At 42.1% G+C, this 23930-nt stretch overlaps 1 protein-coding gene across 1 annotated transcript in view; it reads right to left on the reverse strand.

Moving 5' to 3' along the window:
* The window catches only part of LOC5578188 (neuropeptide CCHamide-1 receptor), a 196955-nt gene that overhangs the window by 165852 nt on the left and 7173 nt on the right, over nt 1-23930 (reverse strand). The window lies entirely within an intron of this gene.

The raw sequence follows: 23930 nt of genomic DNA on the forward strand, positions 1-23930 counted from the left end.
GTATACAAATTCTCTCTGCTCTTGGGAGTTTTTAAAATTACCTGTAGCAATAAAACAGTACTTCTTAGTGCTACAAAAACAGTACTTTTCAATGCTAAAAAAACTATTCAGTAGTATTTTTTCTACTATTGATCCCTTTTTCATCTTTGTTTGGACCCGTGCCTTGGACTCATTAGTAAAAGCTAGCGATGGTAATCCTTCTTTAAAAAAACCTCTTGGAAGGTCTATTCTTCTTTCGTTTATTCGCTAAACGTGATTGCAACTACAAACAAAAGGAAGGGTGAATCTCTGAACTCACAATTTCTTTCGAAAAAAGTGGTTTTTAACTAAATGTGCTACTTATCGTAGTCAGTTGTTCCGAATTTGGAGGATTTAACAGGAGATCTGGAGCTCCATTAGGAGAATCAAGGTTTCTTTCCGTATCGCAAAGAAAGGTGATTGTCGCGTTTTACCGAAAACTCTTAAAGATCGAGAACTTCTTCTCAGACATCTTGAAGAGATGAAGCACATTTTTTTCACTTATGGTGACAAAAATGAACGTTTGTTTAAAGTCGTCTTGAATGGTCTCTCAAGTGACTATTAGCCTGGGACACGGTTATATACAAATTGAGATTCTCGCTCCAGTCCACTTTTTGGATTGCATTTAGGTCCCATAACAACTGTTAAAAATTTCAGCTCGATCGGTGAAACTATATTTACGCGCCAGCCGTTCAAAGTTTGTATGAGATTTCCTATTTCCTATTTCCTAAATTGCCAGAGGTCGCCCTTTGTCCTCTATAAAAATCCTGTACACAGATCTCAATAGGTATTTTTATGGTGAACAACATTGTCGATGCCTTTGAAAAAAGTTATTATAGTATATATACGTAAATTTTGCCAAATTTTGTGATTATTGTTATTCCTTTATCGTGTGAATAATTCCTATCGTGTTAATAATTTATCGTGTTAATGTTACGTGTTAACGTGGTTATAATAAACGTCACATTGCTAATAGGTTTTCATTGAATAACTTTTTTCACAAGTGTCGGATTGTTTTGCGGTCTTCGGCAATATTCTTCATCGTAGAAATACCTATCGAGGTCTGTGCTCAGGATTTTTATAGAGGTCAATGGGCGACTTCAGACGATTTTTCTTTGCAAAAGTAAGTTTTCCCATAGTAAATTGCATACAAACTTTGAACGGCTGGCGCGTAAATATAGTTTCACCGATCGAGCTGCAATTTTGCGCAGTTATCATGGGACTTAAATGCAATCCAAAAGGTGGTCTGGAGCAAGAATATTTGTTCAACACTTCGCAATAGCTGCACACGCGGCGTAGACTGTGGCCACGGAAAACGGAGGAACTCGGGACACTCGGACTTCACTGAAATGAAGCGCGCGGACTTTAATAATACGACAGTAACGTGCGGTGGTCAAGAGCCAATTGATTTATTATTTATTCGTTTTCCTTAGCTAAGTCTAGTCGATCGTATCTTCGGGTTCGAGTAATGTCGTTATTGGGGTACAATACATTGAAACTCAGAGTGATAAGGACAAATGATACTGGAGAGACTCTACAAAAAAACATCGAATCCTACCTATCTAGGGTTGTATTGATTTGGCCAGTAATACTACACTCAACATGCTGCCCCCATTGAAATTAACAGATTTCAATCTCGTCATTCGCCATCTTTTGCATCTGCGTGAAGGTCATCGGCAGGCTGCACATCGTTGTCGTCGACCGGCAGTAGACACAGTTTCGCAATCGGCCTCCGAACCAGCTTGCCGTTTGATCGTACATCGGCCACTCGTATCAATCCATCGGGACCAGGGAATACTAGCTCGATCCGTCCTAGCTTCCAGCTCATCGGTGGCTGATTGTCTTCTCGGATGATCACCAACTGACCAGGCTTCACTGGGAAAGGGTTGTGCCATTTATTCCGGTTCTGCAGTGTTGTGATGTAATCATTCGACCAACGAGCCCAGAAATGTTGCACCATCTGTGATTGACGTTGCCAGCGTGATAATGTAGTCTCCTTGCGGTCGGTCAGGTCAGGTTCGGCGATGTCGGTCAACGGACGTCCCACCAGAAAATGGCCAGGAGTTAGCGGGCTGATGTCACTTGGGTCTTCTGCTAATGCGGTAATCGGTCGAGAATTCAGCAGGGCTTCTATGCGGGTGAGCACGGTAGTGTACTCCTCGAAGTTCATGTTGGCTGTTCCAGTGATTCGTTTCAAGTGATATTTGGCAGAACGCACACCGGCCTCCCACAATCCTCCAAAGTGTGGGGCGGAGGGGGGAATTAGGTGCCATTCGATCGCTGATTTGGTGCAGAAGTCATCTAGTTTGCCCTTCAGTTGCTGAGATCGGAACATGTCGTACATCTCCTTGAGCTTGTTTTTACTGCCGACGAAATTAAGACCGTTATCCGAAAACATTTTGGCACATTTACCTCTTCGGGATACGAATGTAAAAAAAATGTAGGGCCGAGATGAAAGCGTCTGCGGTCAGATCTCCTACCAGCTCTAGGTGTATGGCGCGGGTAGCGAAACACACAAATACCGCTACGTATGCCTTGTAGGTGACGGTTGATCGCTTGTTGTGCTGACGGATGTAAATTGGCCCACAAAAGTCCACACCAGTGTTGAGAAAAGGATAGACTCCTTCCAAACGAGATTTCGGTAGATCTCCCATTTTCTGCTGCATCGAAATTGGTTTCGCTCTGAAGCACGTGACGCACTTTCGGATGACTTGTCGGACCGTGCTGCGACCGTGAAGAACCCAAAATTGTCGTCGTAGTGTTGCAAGCAGCATTTGCTGAGGGGCGTGCAGCATCTCGACTTGGTATGCTCTGATCAAAGCCAGCGTGAACGGATGACCAGACGGAAGGACCATGGGATGTTTCTGACCCACGGGGAGAGTTGCATGGCGGATTCTTCCACCGACTCGGAGAACGTTGAACTGAGACTCTTCTAAGAACACAGAATAGGTGATTAGTTTGCTTTTAGGATGAATTACCTTTCCAGATTGTAGGCGTTTGATGTCATCTGGGAAGGCCTCTCTCTGCGCAATGCTGGTCAGCGCCACTGTTGCTTGTTGGAGTTCAGGAACGGTCAGCTCTCCATGTCGATGCTCTCGCTTGTTTCCCTTACGAACGCGGTCGATGAATCGTAGCACCCATGCCATTTTTCGTTGCATTTTCCGGAACTCGCTTTCGGTCTCGAACAGCCGGAACGGTACAGGGGGGTCAGTGACTGTGAGGCTTAGTGCAATGTTTTTCGTTTCCGGGAGCTGCTCTGCGGGTGTGTTTTGGGGTCGGCACGGCCAGAAGGTCTCGTTTTTGCGTAGAAACGGTGGTCCTGTCCACCATTGTTCGCAGTCTTTGATCTCACTTGGTACTAGACCTCGGGAGAGGACATCAGCAGGGTTGTCGTGGGTGTTGACGTACCGTAAAACGGGGTAACTTTGATAGTTTTTTCGAAGAAAACTTGAATATTTATGCATGCTGTTTCAAGGAATAATAATTTATATTTTTAAAACAAGTACTGGGATCCTAGCTATCGATTGCAGTCGATAGATTTCCAAAAGATTTATTATGAATGGATATATAATTTTTCATATAATCGAAAGTTGTCATTCTTTGTCGAGCTACCGTGCGAGACAGTCGACAGTTCTCGTTGTTCCCGGTTCTCTCTCGGTTTTTTTCCCAATCGTGGTTTTTTTTTTCGAGGTGCAAAGTTATTTTCTGTGCAGTGAGAAGCCTAAGTTCAGATTGGAAGCGGTATTCTTTTGGCCAATCAAGTTTTGGTGCTGAATCAGCCACGCGAGACGACGTGGTTTTCGTCATCCGTGCATCATTTACTGCGGCTCACCACGCCACGTGTTTGACCTAGTGAGTGATCGTGCATCGTAATCGACGCCTGTAGTGGTTTGTTCGATACCAGCAGCGCGTACCGCGTGGACGGCGGCTGTTCCCCGCGCCGTGCGCTCGTATCGTTGGTCGACGTCAGTGGTTGTTTGTTGGCAGAGAGAAAGGCAGAGAGCAACAACAATACATTCAACATAGTAGCGCTCATCGCATCGACGACGCCTGCGTAGAGAGTAAAAAGATAAGTAACCTTCGTTGTTCCCCCCCTCCTCCGTCTCAATTGATTAGATTTTTTGCAGTTTTTTTTTTTCTTCTCCCTTTCCCTTGTGTGTGCTTGTTTTTTTTTTTCTCTTTTACAATTTGGTTCAATTATCATTCCTGCGATTAGTGTTAGTTAAATTTATTTGTGTACCCTTTGCGGTGTTGAGCTACCGCAATGGGCGAAAGTAACGATGGCGGGGGTACATTGTATCCCCTCACAGAGTCGTTGCTGTTGGATCCGAATGTGTTGAGCCAACAGAACACAAACTATGCGCCTAATACTTGTGTGCCTCCTCAATCTGGTGCATCTCAAATGGACACCAGTAATGTACCATCTCCAACGTGCCCCCGCCTCAAGGCCTACCCGCCCGACTCTAGCGGGCCGTATGTTGTTTTTTTCCGACCCAAAGGCAAACGGTTGAATACTAGTCAGATCAGTAAGGATCTGACTAAGCGGTTTTCTACCGTTGTCTCCATTGACACAGTAGGTACCGGTAAGCTTCGCGTCACCGTCAGTGACCGTAAACAGGCCAATGAGATTGTGGCCTATGAGCTCTTTACACGAGAGTACCATGTTTATCTGCCAAGCCATCGGGTCGAGATCGCGGGAGTTGTCACCGAAGGAAGTATGACCTGCGAAGAGTTGATGCAGGGTTGTGGTCGTTTCAAAAACCCTTCTCTTCCGGCAGTCCCAATACTGGAGTGCAAGCAATTACACTCGGTGTCTCTGGTGGGAGAGAAGAAGGTGTATTCTAATTCAGACTCCTTCTGTGTGACCTTCTCCGGATCTGCTTTGCCGGATTTCGTCGTAATCGGCAAACTTCGACTACCTGTTCGGTTGTACGTACCGAAGGTAATGAATTGCACCAATTGTAAGCAGCTGGGCCACACTGCCCAGTATTGCTGCAATAAACCCCGCTGTGCTTCTTGCGGGGAGAGACATGTGGATGGTGCCTGCAGTGCGCCTCCAAAATGCGTTTATTGCAATGAAGGGCCTCCACATGCTCTCGAAAACTGCCCGACGTACGTACGCCGGCAGCAACATCAGCGACGGTCTTTAGTGCAGCGCTCTCGGCGAAGCTTCGCTGAGATACTAAAAAAGGCTGCTCCGTCTGCTGATTCTCGGAACATCTACTCTTCTCTGCCTCTTGATGATCAGGGCTCTGACTCTGAGGTTGGTGAAGGGGTTCCCTTCGTTTTCAAGGGTACAACGAGGAAGCGTGTGAGGCTCCAGAGACCCACAAAAAAGCCTCGTAATCTGTCTAGCAGTGACCACCCACCAACCATGAAAAATTCTAAGCCTGCCGAGAAAGTCTCCAAGTATTCACCTCCTGGATACAAACTCCAAGAGGAAAGAGACTTTCCGTCGCTACCGGGCACATCAAAAATCCCAGATGTCCCAACTTTTCAGACTTCTCAGCCAGAAAGCCCACATATGGAGCATCAGGAGCAATCTCAGGGTGCTGCAATGTTCACGCTCTCTGGCATCGTGGATATCATCCTCAATTTCTTCAATGCTTCCGACCTAGTGAAGAACATTGTTAACGGTCTTCTTCCTTGTGTGACTCCTCTTTTGAAGCAACTTGCTTCAACAATGCCCCTCCTTGCAACGATCATATCTTTTGATGGATAACTTATCCACCGAGGTCGAAGATGTGATTTCTGTTCTACACTGGAACTGTCGTAGTATTATGCCTAAATTAGATAGTTTTAAATTTTTAGTTAGTAATTTGCAGTGCGATGTTTTTGCGTTGTCAGAAACATGGCTAACACCTGATGCGACCCTTCCTTTCCATGATTTTAATATTATTCGCCTGGATCGTCCCGACTCGTATGGAGGGGTGCTTTTAGGGATCAAAAAGCATCACTCGTTCTACCGAGTCGATCTGCCACCGATGACAGGCATTGAAGTCGTTGCATGTCAGGTGACTATCCGAGGCAAAAGCCTCAGTGTCGCCTCCATATATCTTCCGCCGAGAACTGCGATCTCTCGCAGAGATCTTTCTCACATCTGCTCAGTTATGCCTGAGCCACGGTTGCTCATGGGGGACTTCAACTCCCACGGAACAGGCTGGGGGGAACTGTATGACGACCACCGATCAACGTTGATATATGACCTTTGTGACGACTTCAATATGACAATTCTAAACACTGGGGAAGTTACGCGAGTTGCACCTCCAGCGCAAGATGGAAGTTCAAGGGATAGCCGTTTAGACCTCTCCATATGTTCGAGCTCACTATCACTGGATTGTTCATGGAGGGTAATCCAGGATCCCCATGGTAGTGATCACTTGCCGATCGTAGTGTCAATTACTAATGGAACACATCAGCCTTCATCCATTGATCTTGCATACGACCTCACGAAACACATTGACTGGGGAAAGTACGCTGAAACAATCATTGATGGAGAACATGCGGTACAAGTTCTTCCTCCGTTGGAAGAGTATCGATTTTTATCCGAGTTGATTCTCAACAGCGCGCTTCAAGCACAACGTCGTCCTGTGCTAGGTCCGTCGATTCGTAAAAAACCTCCCAATCCGTGGTGGGATGACGAATGTACGGAACTCTATCGCGAGAAATCCGCCGCTTTTAAAATTTTCCGGAAACGTGGTACAATTCACAACTATGAGCACTATTCTTCCCTTGAACGTAAGTTTAAAAACTTGGTCAAAGCGAAGAAAAGTGGTTATTGGCGCCATTTCGTGGAAGGATTATCACGCGAGACCTCGTTAAGAACGCTTTGGACCGTCGGAAAAAGAATGCGTAACGCGTCGTCGATTAATGAAGATCGAGAGAGCAGTCCGCGGTGGATTATCGATTTCGCCAAGAAAGTTTGTCCGGATTCAGTTCCAGTAGATCGCGTTCGTCGAGCCCCTCCAGATGATAGGGATGTCATGGATAGACCGTTTTCGATGGTTGAATTCTCACTTGCCCTCCTTTCATGTAATAATTCCGCTCCAGGAATGGATCGAATAAAGTTCAATTTGCTTAAGAACCTCCCTGACGTCGCGAAGAGGCGCTTATTGAACTTGTTTAATCAGTTTCTGGAGTGTAACATTATTCCGGATGATTGGAGGCAGGTGAGGGTGATAGCTATCCAAAAACCTGGGAAACCAGCGTCGGATCATAATTCGTACCGTCCAATCGCAATGTTGTCATGTCTTCGCAAGTTGTTAGAGAAGATGATTCTCTTTCGACTGGATAAATGGGTTGAATCGAGTGGCTTGCTGTCAGATACGCAGTTTGGTTTTCGCAGAGGCAAAGGAACGAACGACTGTCTTGCGCTACTTTCTTCAGAAATTCAGCTTGCCTTTGCTCAAAAAGAGCAGATGGGTTCAGTATTTTTGGATATTAAGGGTGCTTTTGACTCAGTTTGTGTTGATGTCCTTTCAGACAAACTCCACGCAAGTGGCCTTTCATCAATTTTGAATAATTTTTTGTACAATTTGTTGTCAGAGAAGCATATGAGTTTTGCTCATGGCGACTTGACAGTTTCACGAATAAGCTACATGGGTCTCCCCCAGGGCTCATGTCTGAGTCCCCTGCTTTATAATTTTTACGTGAGGGACATCGATGGTTGTCTCATGGAAAATTGTTCGTTAAGACAGCTTGCAGACGACTGTGTTGTTTCTGTCACAGGACCAACCGCAGCCGAGCTGCAAGGACCTTTACAGGATACTCTAGACAATTTGTCTACTTGGGCCTTAAAGCTGGGTATCGAATTCTCTCCGGAGAAAACTGAGATGGTTGTCTTTTCTAAAACACACAAACCTGCTAAGTTTCCACTTACACTCATGGGTAAGACAATCTCTCATAGCATGTCTTCTAAATATCTCGGGGTCTGGTTCGACTCCAAATGCACCTGGGGGAAGCACATTGTGTATCTGACACAGAAATGCCAAAAAAGAATCAACTTCATGCGAACTATAACCGGAACATGGTGGGGAGCCCATCCGGAAGATCTGATCAAGCTGTACCAAACAACCATCTTGTCGGTCTTAGAGTACGGTAGCTTTTGCTTTCAATCCGCGGCGAAAACACATATGCTGAAGATACAGCGGATTCAGTACCGCTGTCTTCGCATCGCGCTAGGCTGCATGAACTCGACTCACACAATGAGTTTTAGAGGTACTTGCAGGAGTACAGCCCCTGACAGATCGTTTCGCGGAGTTAACACTCAGGTTCCTCATCCGTTGTGAGGTTCTCAATCCATTGGTTATTGAAAACTACGAAAAGCTGCTTGAACATAACCCTCAAACTCGTTTCATGAGTGTGTACTACTGGTACATGACGCTGGAGGTCAGTCCATCTTCGGTTAATACCACTCGAGGTGACTTCCCTGACTTCGACCGTTCCTCTGTAGTTTTCGATCTGTCCATGAAGCAAGAGATCCATGGAATACCAGATCATTTACGTTCAAAGTTTATCCCTCCCATGTTTGCAAGTAAATTCGGGCATGTCAGCGAGGACCGACAGTTCTTCACTGATGGATCAAAAATGGACGATATCACTGGTTTCGGTGTTTACAACATTTCCCATAGCGCCTCCTTCATGCTTCAAAAGCCATGTTCTGTATATGTTGCTGAACTAGCAGCTATACATTACACCTTAGAGTACATCAGTTCTCTTCCACCCGAGCATTTCTTCATTTTTACCGACAGTCTAAGTTCTCTGGAGGCTGTCCGGTCAATGAAACCGGTAAAGCACTCAGCGTACTTCCTGAATGGAATACGCCAAGCATTGAGTGCTTTGTCAAATCGCTCATATACTATTACCCTGGCTTGGGTCCCTTCTCATTGCTCCATTCCGGGCAATGAGAAAGCGGACTCTCTGGCTAAGGTGGGCGCAATAGAAGGTGATGTTTACGAGCGTCAAATCACCTTCGATGAATTTTTTGCATTGGCCCGTCAAGAGACCTTGATCAGCTGGCAACAGAAATGGAGAGACGGAGAAATGGGTAGATGGCTGCACTCCATATTTCCACAGGTGTCGAAAAATCCATGGTTTAAGGGATTGGACATGAGTCGTGATTTCATTCGTGTTATGTGTCGGCTTATGTCCAATCACTATTCGTTAAACGCGCATACCTACCGTATTGGGCTCTCGGAAAGCAATCTCTGTGTTTGCGGCGAGGCTTACCAGGATATTGAACATGTCGTATGGAGATGCGATGAGCACCGTGGCATCAGATCTGAACTGACTGAAACACTCCGGGTCCGAGGAAAACAACAGAAACCTGTTAGGGAAGTGTTGGCGAGCCTTGATTTAGAATACATGAATGCGATCTATATGTTTTTGAAACGTATTGATGTCAGAGTTTGATTGTCGTTCGTCCCCCTGTCTATCGTTTTCCCGTTCAAATTGTCCTCGTCTTGTCGCTGTCTCCCCCGTTTAATACGTTTTTTAGTTTCGTTACAGTTCTGGACAACCTGTCCCATCGAACCTTATCAAGCTAGTAGTCTAAGTAGTTTAAGTATCACTATAAAAGTACAACAGAAACCCTAAGAAATCCTTTCCTTTCCTATTGTTCAAATGTAATCCCTAACCTCGAATCAACCGCGAGTACTTCGGTTACCCAAACTAACATAGTTTTAAAGTAATTACAAAATATAATATGTAAAAAAAAAATAAATGTAAAAGATTGAATGATTTCGGCTCTGTTATGCCCTATGGCGCCCGAGCCCACCAAATAAACGAGATAAGTAAAAAAAAAAAAAATCGAAAGTTGGTTTTCTGTTTTGGGGTAACTTTGATAATGGAGTATGAATCGAACAAAATTGAATGAATAACGAACATTTGTAGGGCATTGCATACCTCTAGGCGTTTAACGTTATATGGAAATTTCTGACTTAGATTACAAAAATGGTCCCAGTTTGTGAAAATGCTATTCGCTAAGAGATTTGAGACCGTATTCAAGTTCTATGATAACTAGGCTGTCAAAGATAAGTGGCCAACTATTCAAAACTACATTAAATAGTGATCGTAGAACAGATTGTTTGTAAGCGTTTCGAAAATGCTAAAATTGTGTCAATTTTTAATATTCGTATAAAAAGCCTCAAATGCACTTGATTCCAATGAAAATAGCTTTGACATAAAGTGTCATACTAATACTCTTTACTTTTGCATTTGTTTTGCTTAGCTGATTAACAGAAACTTCGTTATTTCGTTTAATATGTTGTGGGTCTCGCACTATCAAAGTTACCCGCATTATCAAAGTTACCCCGTTTTACGGTACCTCCATTCCATATTAGGAGTCAGATTTTGGATGTCGATAACACGGTTGGAGACGAAGGTTTTCAGTCTGCTTGGGTCGGTCCTTATCCAAGCTAAAGCGGTCGTGGAATCGGACCAGAGGGTGATTCTGGAAAAGGTAAGGCTCAGGTTTTGCGTTATGTTAGAAATCAATCGTGCAAGTACAAGCGCACCGCATAGTTCTAGACGTGCGGTAGTCAGTTTTGCGTTCTTAAGGGGTGCGATTCGAGACTTAGAAGTGAGCAAAAGTATCGAACAATCTTCAGTCCAATCCACCGATCGAATATAAGCACATGCGCCGTAGCCCAGGTCGGACGCATCGCAAAAGCCATGTAGTTCAATTTGCGTTGGTGATTTGTACGGTAGAACACAGCGGGGAATTGAGATTTCGCCCATTTGGATGATTTGGTTGCGAAAACATTCCCAAGATTCGGCTTCGTCGGTGCTCAAGGTTTCATCCCAGTCTAATTCCAGATGCCACAGTTTTTGCAGTTTCACTTTTGCAGCAAATATCAACGGACCCAGCAAGCCTAGAGGGTCGTACAATTTTGCGATGTCCGAATACACAGATCGTTTTGTAGGCTGGCCGGTTTGGAATTGGATCTCGTGAAGCTTTTTCAGAAAAACGTCGTTTTTGGGTTGCCAGGTCAACCCTAAAGCTCGAGTGGTTTTCTCATCCTCGAAGAATGCGATTTGTTCGTTGTCGGAATTGGGAACGGATTGCAACAACGCCGGGTGATTGGAGGCCCATTTGTGCAACACAAATCCTCCGGACGCCATCATTTCGACGAATTCTGCTTGCATCGCCACTGCTTCTTCTATTGTGTCCGCTCCGCTCAAAAGATCGTCCATATAGTAGTCCTCAGTTCCCGCCTTCGATGCCAAGGGGAAACGCTCGATCTCGTCTTCACATAGTTGTTTCAGTACACGCGTCGCCAGAAATGATGCACATGCCGTGCCGTAGGTGACTGTTGCCAACTGGTACACTTCCAAAAAATCGTCTGGATGAGAACGCCAAAAAATCTGTTGCCATTTGCGATCTTGTGGCCGTACGACGATCTGCCGAAACATCTGGGTAATGTCAGCAGTGAACGCAATTTTTGGAATTCTGAATCTCAGTACGGTATCTGCCAACTTTCGCTGTACTACGGGACCGACAAAGAGGTGATCGTTCAGTGATGTTCCTGTCGTGGTCGTGGCTGACGCATCAAAAACGACCCTCGTCTTCGTTGTGGTGCTCGCCGGGTTGAACACCGCGTGATGGGGCATGAAATACGCACCGTCGATCTTCTGATTCGTCTTGACCATATGCCCTTGATCATGGTAATCTGCCATAAATGCTCGATACTGTTCGTATACATTCGGGTTGTGTATCAATCTCCGCTCAACTTGAACGAATCTGCGCAGTGCCATCGTCTCGCTTTCGCCCAACTCATCGATGCTCTTCTTGAGTGGCAGTCCAACTTCGTATCGTCCATCTGGAAGCCTCCGACATGTCTCTTGGAAGCTTCGTTCTGCAGCTTGTTCATCTTCGGTCATCTTTCGTGGTTCGGGGATGGCTTCTGTTTCCCAGAACTTGCTCATCTGCTCGCATAATGCTTCATTGGTCACGACTGCACAAATGTTCGAGGAAGGTTGCTCTGCTTCCTGCTCGCTTACTGCACCACCAACCACCCATCCAAAAATGGTCTTCTTGCACCAGAACGTTTGATCGTCTGTCAACGAGAACGATTGACCAGTGAACAATTCATTGAACACTTGAATTCCCAGCAGCATATCGATTCGTCGCGATCGATTGAACGAAGGATCTGCTAGTGCCACATCTGCTGGAATCCGATCGGTATCTATCTGAAACGATTTCATTGGTAGATCAGTTGTGACCTTTTTCATGACCAAAAATTCCAAATTGAACGAGGAATCAGTTAAGGTGGAGCGAATCGTTGCTCTGACCTTGTCTCTGATCAATTGTGCTGACCCTGTGATCCCGAGAATATTAACATTCGCTTTAGATTTCGGTAGCTTCAACACATTGACAAGTCGTGCTGCGATCAGGTTGTGCATCGACCCACAGTCAAGCAAAATTCGGCATTCGATGGAGTTTCCATGAGCATCTTCTATCAGCCCGACTGCTGTGTAGAGAACATATTGACATGATCGTGTAGTCGACGAAGAGACAGAGCCGATCAAAGAGTTGATCGACGATGTAATCGGGGCAGTAGATCTCTGTGTTGGTTCAGATGGTTGGCGCAAATCATTTACTGTGGTCAACGAGTTTGAATCGGATTCGTGAAGTAATGTGTGGTGTCGACGGCCACATTTACGACACGAGCTGCCCTTGCACTCATGCACGTAGTGCTTATTGCTGAAACAGTTCAAGCAGAGACCTATGCTCTTGATTTTGGCAAAACGATCATATGGAGACAGATTCAAAAATTGGTCGCATCGATTCAAAAAATGTGTACCCTTGCAGACAAAGCAGGTGACGTTAGTGAAAGTTGGTTTTTGAGAGTTTGATTTTTCAGGAAAAGTTCGCACTACGTGGGAATCTTTTCCGTCTTGTTCGATATTCTCCAAACAGCGACAGCGAGACTGCAGAAAATCCAACAATTTTTCCCAAGATGGCAGGGTATTATCGGTCAACTGAAGCTCGAAATCCTTTCGTGTGCGGGGATCGAGACGCGTACAGACTAAATGGATCAAAAATTGTTCCGAAAGTGGCTGTAGTTTCAATTCGAGGTTGGCTAAAGCTCGAATATTGCGAGTGACGTCATTAAGTAGGCTACGCAAGGCTGAGCCAGATTCGCGAGGAATGGGCTTCACATGGAACAACTGAGCAATGTGTTTGTCCACCAAGATCCTTTTGTTCTCGAATTCCGAACAAAGAGCCTTCCAAAGGGACGCAAAGGAATCTTCGGACGATTGAACATGGCGCGCAGCACCATCTTGAATAGCGGCTTTGAGGCAGAACAATTTTTCGCTTTCTGAAAGACCTTCACGACGCTTCACAAGGGCATTGAACTGGCTTTTGAAACTGATCCAATCTTCGAGTTGACCGTTGAACCTGGGTAGGGGTATATCTGGCAGTTTGGGGTGGGAAACCGGAGCCGAGGTCCCAGAAATTTGAGCAGAAACGGGTTTCGGGGGATCTAAATCACGAAACTGGCTACGGATAAGATGGCGGATCTCGTCGAGCATGTCTTCTACCCTTTCACTGGTCATTTGCCAATCTTCTACCTCGTCTTCTTTCAACAATCCGTACAACTTCATTTCTGTCTCATGAAAAAAGGAACGCATTTCATCAACCGACTGTAGCTTGTCTTCGAGAAGAGACTTGTCTTGCTTCTCGGAATCGAAAGAACGCACGAAAATGAGCAATTTGCTGGCACGGGACTCAATACTGTCCATCATGCGAGAATATGAAGACAAGAGAATCCTTTTCTCGGCGGCCATCGTTGGCTACTTTACTCCCGGAAACAACGCACCCACTTGCACGATCTTACCTGATTTCTAACCTTACCAATTCCACTTAGGGGACCGACCTGAAAGGCATGAAAGGCATACATGCATCAGCGATCAAACCACGCGGCGATCCAGCTGGAATTTTCAATTGCGCACAACACCGCAGGCTTCTGACCTTCACAGCACGTTTTCCCAATCTCTGTACGTTGATTTTTCACTCTTTCCGCAAGCACACATGCATCCAACCAGTTCAATTTTTTATGGAACGTTCGATTTTTCAATTGTTTAATTGTTCACTTCCACACAAAAGGCGCACAATGTCCAGCGTCCATTTCACAATCACACAATGCCCATGCACTCCCGTCCGAATTCCACTTTTTCTGTGGTCACTTCACCAAACTGCCTCAAATGTCCGACACAGATCCACCGGTCAAATCCGGTTCGAAGGACCACTTTTATATGTTCAACCCTTCGCAATAGCTGCACACGCGGCGTAGACTGTGGCCACGGAAAACGGAGGAACTCGGGACACTCGGACTTCACTGAAATGAAGCGCGCGGACTTTAATAATACGACAGTAACGTGAGGTGGTCAAGAGCCAATTGATTTATTATTTATTCGTTTTCCTTAGCTAAGTCTAGTCGATCGTATCTTCGGGGTCGAGTAATGTCGTTATTGGGGTACAATACATTGAAACTCAGAGTGATAAGGACAAATGATACTGGAGAGACTCTACAAAAAAACATCGAATCCTACCTATCTAGGGTTGTATTGATTTGGCCAGTAATACTACACTCAACAATATTAATTTTGTCCCATACTAGACTATACGTCACCTGAAGAGATGAAAATTGGAATAAATTATTTACTTGATTTTTCCCAATCCCAAGCATGCATTATGAAAAAGAGAACTCAATCTGGCATTCTGTGGAAAAGTCTTTCTCAAGAATATTATTTAGTTCACTTAAACAAAAGTAATTAAAACAATATTGAAGCTTTAGAAAAAAGCTTATCTTCTATGCCCGTGTGTTTCCCATGTAACCTAGAGAAATTTTTCTGAACCCCACTTTGTGCCATCGGTACCAAAAGTGGGGTCATGGAACAAAACATTGCCGCATGGATGCTAAATGCATGATTTGCGGAGGTTCTTTCACGCTAAGGACGTCTGTCCAGTGAAGGATGATACCACAAAATTCATATGCTCGAATTTCGGGGGCCCTCACAAATCAAACTTTTGGGATTGCCCTTTGCGTAGGCGAGTCGTCGAGGCTCGTGCCACGAAGATGAACGGTAATGTCCGTTACGATAACGGTCTGTAACGGGAGTTGGGAGGGTGGAAAAAGGAAGAAGCGAAACAGCCTTCGCTTATGTGCCAGGCAAGTGCAGAGACTTACCGCAAAGGAGCATGTCTATCTCAAAATCCCGTACCCGACTGAGACCTCAGGGCGAGTCCTTGTCTTAGATCTCCAATCCAAAACCGAGACTTCTGAACGCAGGAGCTAACTTCAACAATGCAGTGTGTACCGGTTTCCTTTAAAGGTTTTTCAAATCCAGATCCTATTCTACGTCGAACCCGGAGTAAAACTGGATTAAAAATTCCCTTTGTACGACCACTTTTTCATCAAATCTGCACAATGGTACTGAAACGGTTGTTTAACATTTTTCGAGATTTTTATTCGTGCAACTATTATGCAATACCTACTCTGCCTTATTCCATCGATGCGTTTTTAGGATCTAGTGTTAGTTTGCGATTTACAATTTTTCGGTTTTCCTGCTATTTGCCCTTTTGTACTACCGTAAAACGGGGTAACTTTGATAGTTTTTTCGAAGAAAACTTCAATATTTATGCATTCTGTATCAAAGAATAATATTTCATATTTTTAAAACAAGTACTGACATCCTAGCTATCGATTGCACTTGATAGATTGCCAAAAGATTTATTCTGAATGGATATATAATTTTTCATATAATCGAAAGTCGGTTTTCTGTTTTGGGGTAACTTTGATAATGGAGTATAAATCGAACAAGATTGAATGAATCACGGAACATTTATAGGGCATTGCATACCTCTAGGCGTTTAACGCTATATGGAAATTTCTGACTTAGATTACAAAAATGGTCCCAGTTTGTAAAAATGGTTTTCCCTAAGAGATTTGAGACCGTATTCATGTTCTACTATAACTAGGCTGTCATGGGTAAGTGACGAACTCATTATGACTTTAACAAATAGTGGTCGTAGAACAGATTGTTTGTAAGCGTTGCAAAAATGCTAAAATCTTGTAAATTTTTAATATTTGCATAAAAATCCTCAAATGCACTTGATTTCAACGAAAATAGCTTTGACATAAAGTGTTATACCAATACTCTTTACTTTTGCATTCGTTTTCCTTAACTGATTGACAGAAACTTCGATATTTCGTTTACTATGTTGGGGATCTCGCACTATCAAAGTTACCCGCATTATCAAAGTTACCCCGTTTTACGGTACTGCATATGCTACTGCCCATTTTCTGCAATCTCTATGCCAGCGGCACGTGGTAGTCGTGCTTCCTGTGACACGTGGTTGCCCCTTACGATAGGCAAGTGGTGCTTCTCAGTGCCGAACGTAACCTTCGTGACCCCGTTACGATCGTTGTTGGATTCCGTTCGCCGTGGGGAGTCGGACTAGTGGCTATGAACCTCTGTACATGCCATAAATTCTTTTGTTCTCATTACTGTTCGCCGTGTGTTGGTACTGTCTCGCTTTCTCCCACGGGCAACTTCAAGGTGTGTGCAGTTTACTCTGTAGCCAGAGTGAGGTGTTATCATTTGGCGAAAGCGGCTAGGAGGCCATCTTTAACTTGCTGGCCGTTTTGTTTACAAACATTACTGCCTTGCCTGGATGATGCTGAAACTTAAAGCAACTGTACTGCCATCAGTGCGGACGAAATTGTCAAAAAAGATAGAAAGTAGTAGAGCACACAAGAAGCAGGGGCGACCAGATTACAACAATTCTTGACAACACTGTTTCTCCAACCAATCAGTAGTCAATCCCTCGACTACCTGTCTCAGATGTTTATAAACAAAACCGCCAGCCCTTCCTCACCTACCCTGTGTAATTTTCTCCACAATGTGAGCATAATAGGACCCCTTAGAGAACTGGAGCCGCCTTGGGCAACTTGAAAACAGGGCGCACAGTAAAAGTCAAACGTTTTATAGCATGCATAGGCTTATTCCGTTTAACTGTCACGGGCGAGGGTCCGTTCACAGAATTGATGACGCAATGACGTTCGCCTCACGTCACTACTAACGATTTTCACACGGGGCGTCACGGGTTGCGATACACTACGGCCTTAGACTGGTCCTGGGGGTTAGACCTTCGTTTGAAGGAAAATCTGTTATCCACAAAACGTGGTTAAGGAAGGGGCCTTAAGCCCTGTATTGGTTTAGAGCACCAAGCAACACACTTTCTGTTCACACTGTTAACTTCACTAGTGTTTTCACTTTTCCAGTCACTATTTAATTCAATGGGGCTTATATTTGCCTCCCACTACTGGTTCTAACTTGGACACTTTTATTTTCACTATTTGCCAACCTTACTCCGCGGTGGTGAGACACAAAGAGCACGTTCAATCTGGATTTTGAACCTTTCATCCTACAATCGATTCGCGAGGCTATTGTTTTAGTGATCATGCTTTACATCCGTTCAGTTTCGGTATCGAAAACCGCCAACTCGAACTGTCTTTAATCTGCATTGGATATGAATCAGAGAGTGGGAACGCTTTCGCTGTGGATTTAGACGAGGGCTTATTTCGTATGCTGCTGAGGTTTGAATTTGATTTAGGCAGGGATTGAAAACAATTTAATTTTAGCATAAGGAATACCTTTTGTTTTTTTTAGGAAGGAAAATTTGTAACTTTGTTGCCGATTGTTTCCGGAATTCCCTTGGTAGAGTATCGAAAAATGCTCATTTTGTTAACTGAATCGCATGATTGTGAATTATACCCATCAGGAAGATCATGCTGTGGAAGTATCGCAGATCATGCTGTGGAAGTATTGCAGCAGGCTGTGATCGCGGACGGTTGGTTTTGCTTTTGCTGTCACGTTTTTTCTCGGTTCCTTTTTTTTTTTTTTCTCTAATTTGGCCGGTGAGAATAGAAGCTGCTAAGCGATCTCGCGAAGTGAAGACATATTAAATTTCACGGCTATATAGGTTTTTATAATACATAGGGAGTCGCTGAAATCGTGTTTTCCCAAAAGGGTAAAATTTAATGTCGTTTTCGCTATGCTTTTATGCATTGAACCTATATTTCCCACCACCAAAGATAAGTGACCAACTATTCAAAACTACACAAAATATTGATCGTAGAACAGATTGTTTGTAATAGTTTCGAAAATGCTAAAATCTTATCAATTTTTTAATATTCGTATATAAAGCCTCCCATGTTATCATGAATGAAAACAGCTCTTACATGAAGTGTCATACTACTATTTTTTAGTTTTGCATTCCTTTTGCCTAACCAATTAACAGAATTGTAACGCACTATCAAAGTTATCCGCATTAGCAAAGATACCCCGTATTACGGTACGTTTTTAAGAGCCACATCAGCCAAATTTACTGAAGACGCATAATTTAATCCTTGATACAAGTAAAACGTTGTGTAATCGTAGAATAGGTTGTGTATAACATTGAGCAGGAAAGTAGGCTTTGTCCCATTGGGGATGTTATACCAACAACAAGAAGAAAACTCTGAAAATGTTTCTGCACTGGAAGTATACATGACCTAACCGTGCTGACCTGAAACTTTATATTTTACAACGTTTGCAGTAATAAAGCAATGAAACGTGAACTCTGCAGCCGTCGACTAACGAGTTTGCCCTGGCTATTAATCACGTGTTGAATGTGCCATGTGCTATGGTTACAACCACTATCGTTCACTTATGCAATTCTCGTCCTACGAAGCGTTAGTCATTATGATGGAAAGCAACAGTTAAGGAAAAGTTGTAACTATCGTGGTGCATAATTTTCTGCAATACAGAATTTTCATTATCAGCGATTTCTGTTAGATGCTCAATCACTTGTATCAGAATATACGACCGGGAAGTCAACCTTAAAATATTCAATCTAAATCCAATGCCAATCCAATCCAATTAAACGTGTTGTTTTGTTTTCATTTCGACACATTTTTTTACTGGTGCCAGGCCTTCTAAATCCCAAATTTATCTATAGATTTTGTTATCAGACGCCGTCAATGATTCGATGGAAGCAAACTTATCCACCATCTGCAATGTATTTCATGCGATTACCGATTTTCCACCTTTACGAACTTTATCGTGTTTGCTTATTAAAGCTAGCTAGTGTTCAGTCTTGTATATTTAAGCTTATCATTTATTCAATCCTTTTTGCTTTCCAATCTGCGGTACTCAGCAATCATACGAAAAGAAAAAAATATGAACGTGAACAGCGTAGCATGTAAGTTAATATAATCCTCATTGTGGAAACTTATTTATCTCAAAACACCTTCAAGCACAACGAAGTGATTCTGATCAGTCAGAAAAAAAAATACATCACCTTGTCCTATGCGTGTATCATAACGAAGGGCAACCACGCGCCTCCATATGTTTGGTTCTGCCCAAAGCAATTGATCACATCAAATACAAAACCTACTCATGTATATTGGTAGTCTTTTTAAACAATTTTAATAGACATTTTCCGTAACATTTTTGATAACGTTCTATTGGTCACTTACATGGCTGTTGATTATCTTGAATACACTCATTGCAAACAACTACAAGGCTCAGCAATTCTCGTTTGATGCATCAAAATCACGCAAAAATCATCTATCATCTCACCAACAATTCCAATCGAGCATTCGATTCAACGCCATTATCGCGCTGATATCAATATTTATCATACATCATTCTGGCAACCATTGGTATCTCCTTTCATGGAATTATACTTAATCCACCTGACATGAAGTTCACACAAGTGTCGGGTGTCATAACTCAACCGCATAAAAGCTCAGCAGATACGAACGAAACGCAGTCAAACGGAACCCTACGCACTGCCCCTCCGCATTACTAATCCAAACATGCCAATCGTCCGCGGTTTTCGTATTGAGCCATAAATTAACATTAATAGCGCCTTGATGCTGGTATTTCAGATAATTCGCGCGAGCTTAGATATGGGCATGTATGTACGTGTACACAGCGAGTGCTTTAATAGTCCCATAAACAAATTCCCAACCAGGCTGGCAAGGGATTTTCGAACGAGAAGAGGTATTTTTGTTATTTATTGCCCATTTATTTATCTTGGCCTGATACAGCAGTTTTGCAGTGAGAAACAGTATTGTTCTGAAACCTTTCCGTACAAAGTTCGAACAGCACCATGTGGCCGATGGCCAGCAGTAGGATTATAGAACGATGCATGCATTGGCGGGACATCCCACAGGTACCTACCATGGCGAAGTGCAACAGTTGTGGATAAACGAGCGTTAAAACTTGTACCTTTATAGCAGCAGACCAAAGCAAGTTTACAAATATTAGTTATGTTGATTTCTCTACATCAAATATATACAACTCGGGATAGTATATTTGTCGAAGGAATAAAGTTATGGATTGTACTAATTCACCTTTAAGATAATTCTTTGCTTAGGGTCCAACTAGCATCTGGCGGTAGTCCTTCCTTAGCCGAGTGGTTAGATTCCACGGCTAGGAAGCAAAGCCATGCTGAAGGTGTCTGGGTTCGATTCCCGGTCGGTCGAGGATCTTTTCATAATGGAAATATCCTTTACTTCCCTGGGCATAGTGTATCATCGTACCTGCCACACGATATACGAATGCGAAAATTAATTGCGAAAAACTTTTTTTTTTAAATGCGAAAAACTTTTTGCAAAGAAAGCTCGCAGGAGCGGTTCCATTTGAATTCGAATATCGGTTTACTTTTGTATTTTTTGATTTAGCTGAAATTTGGCATATGCTTTCTTTATACCCAAAAATGCCTATTTGCATCATCGGTTCGCCATCTTTACCCTAGCGTTACTTTTAAGAAGGGCCTAAGAAAAAAGCCTTAACAATTTTCAAAAAAATAAAACTCTGAAACTATTTGTCTGATTGGTTTGGTGTCTTTCGCAAAGTTTTAGGTTATTGTTGGAACTATCTGGAAAAAAAATATACACTGTAAAAAATATGTTGTAATTTTTTATATTTCGAAAAAAAAAGCTTAAAAATCCATTTTCTCAAAAGTCGTTTTTTTGTTTTTTTTTTTAAATTTTTTTATATGTGAAAGAAGACAAAAATGTAGTCTTTTGCACAGTGGGTCAAGATGGAGAAATCATGGATAAAAAAGTTATGATTTTTTAAAAAAAGGTTGCTTTTTCAATATGGTCTAAATAAACTTTTTGAATGCTTTTCGACCCGATTTTATGAAAGTACGCAAAATTTGCAACAAAAAAGGTACATGGGAAAAATTTGCTAATTGCTACCATTTCCGAGATACAGCGATTTTAAAATTAAATTTACTGAAAATTCACAACTTTTGGTTGTTTTTGGATGTTTTTCAAGTTGATAATATAAAGAATATTTTTTTTCTGAAAGCATTTTATTTCATGTTCTTATACAATGATGGAGCGTCCTATTTTGATACGTTTTTATTCAGTAATTGTTTTGCTTCCGTTGCCATGTATAAAGTTGTATCAAATGTGTTCTTAATTGTCTCGGCTGTCCATGATTTAGGCAATACAGTTAAGAGTTGAAATTGCTCTGCTCTTGTAGTCCCTTCACTTGTAAACTTTTCTTTGAGCTGCTCAAATATTTCATATAATTCGCCGGTTCTATTTTCATCCAATTTAGCTTCCTTATTTAGCGCAAAGATGTTTTGTCTAATGCTGTTGACTATCTCGTGATATTTTTTCGTGACATATTTAGTAGAACTAATTTTTGTCTTATCGATCGGCGCTACAAGTAAACTTGATATTGACTCATTGAAAATATCGATATTCACTTTTTGGATGTATTCAGGGACGTTGGAATCCGTTGTCTCAATCGATGTTGCTAACGTTGCTTCTAATGTCTTCTTACTAGAAACCTTCAAGTTGGAGTTCGTTGATTCTATTGAGGTTGCTGACGTTGCTTCCAATGACTCCTGACTAGGAATATTCATATAGGAATCCGTTGACTGTATTGAAGTTGCTGATGCTGATGCTTCTATTGTTTCCTCTTTCTCTTCACTACTTGATAAGTCATCACTGCTTGATAATGCTGTTCTTTTGGCCGATTGTAAACGACACGAATCGCAAATTTTAAATTGTTTATTAAGCTGATTTTCATCTGCAAATCCTAGTTCAACTAATTTGGCAATATTACTTTCCGTGAGATTTTGGTAACTTTTTGAACACTTGATTGAAAACACATTTACACAAGCTTTGTTGATGGTGTTCATTTTATACTTCATTGTTCTAAGCTATCTTTTACTTTTCACTTGATTATCACTTGCTTGTGTCTTTGCTGCATCAGCTCTTTTTTATACCAACATGGGTACTTGAATCAACTATTTGGCACGTTTCTGTTCGACCACAAAAATATACCAACGTGCTGTACTTTATGAAACATCAGGTATATTTGTGTGAGACAACTGGGCACGTTACTCCTCTACTCATAAAGCTTTTGGTTTCGAACGTAAATATTTAATTATCTTAAATCGATATAAATGCATTTCAAGTATTGATTGCTTTATATTCGTTATTTTGTTATTTTTTAACTTTTAACATTTTGTTCCATATTTTCTTGATAATTAAATATCAAAATATCACAATGTTGAATGCTGAAGTTGTGTTTCGTTAAATAAATAAATAAATCATTTTTACAGGGCACATTTGTTATTTCGCCTCATACCATGAAAAATTACCAAATCAATATTTTTTCAAACATTTTAGTCAAAAATTATCTGCTCTTTCAGACAATCAACATATTTCTAGGCTTATGAGCCTCGAAAAACATTCGAAAATGACCGAAAATTGAAAATTATATCATAATTTTGTATTAAAATCGCTGTGTCTTTAAAACTGTAAAAGTTAGCCTGATTTTCCTGTATTCCTTTTTTGTTGTAAATTTTGCGTATTTTCATAAAATCGAGTTGAAAAACATTTAAAAAGTTTATTATGACCATTTTCAAAAAATCATAACTTTTTTGTCCATGATTTCTATATCTTGACCCACTGTGCAAAAGTCTTCATTTTTTGTCTACTTTAACATATAAAAAATAAAAAATAAAAATAAAAATACGTTGAGAAAATGGATTTTAAGCTTAAGTCGAAATATAAAAAATACGACATTTATTTTTACAGTGTACATTTTTTTCCAGATAGTCCCAACAATAACCTAAAACTTTGCGGAAGACACCAAACTGATCGGACAAACGTTTCTTAGTTATAATTTTTTGAAAATTATTAAGGATTTTTTTCTTAGGCCCTTCTCAAACGTAAGGCTAGAGTCAAAATGGCGAACTGATGATGCAAAAAGGCATTTTTGGGCATAAAGAAAGCATGTGCAAAATTTCATCCAAATCAAAAAATATAAAAATGAAATTTAGCTTAGCTTAGCTTAGCTTAGACTGACTACACATATCAATGGTTGCTATTCCGTGATTAATCAAAGGCAGTGAAGATGCACAAAGAATCAACTAGAAGTTCGGCTGGGATTGGCCATAATCTTCTTCAGTGTGCATAATTCAGTGCCTCTATTTATACATGGTCAATAACGGCGCCGGCCACGTCCTTGCAGTCAGGTGGGATTGAGGGAAGGAATGTTAGTGTGTAACCTTTGCTATTTGAAGACCGTGTTTTCCTCTGCATCTCCACAAAGGTTACTGGGAGGGATGGTTGTTAATGGGGAGGATCATTGGGTCACAGGATTCACTTTGATAAGCGATTAGACCATGATAAACGATTATTTGTTAACATGCTTAGGAATATAATATCATATTTGCTTAAGCTGGATAACGCTTGTAATTTTCAATTGCATGCCACAATTTTCCGTCGATATCCAAATTGCGTGCTGCTTAATATTCATAAATTTTTGCTGTGTAGCTTGGTCTGTCCTAGACCATTGGAGGGAATGGCGGAACCTTCGGTTGA

The sequence above is a fragment of the Aedes aegypti genome, chromosome 3, assembly GCF_002204515.2.
Source record: "Aedes aegypti strain LVP_AGWG chromosome 3, AaegL5.0 Primary Assembly, whole genome shotgun sequence".
NCBI lineage: Eukaryota > Metazoa > Arthropoda > Insecta > Diptera > Culicidae > Aedes > Aedes aegypti.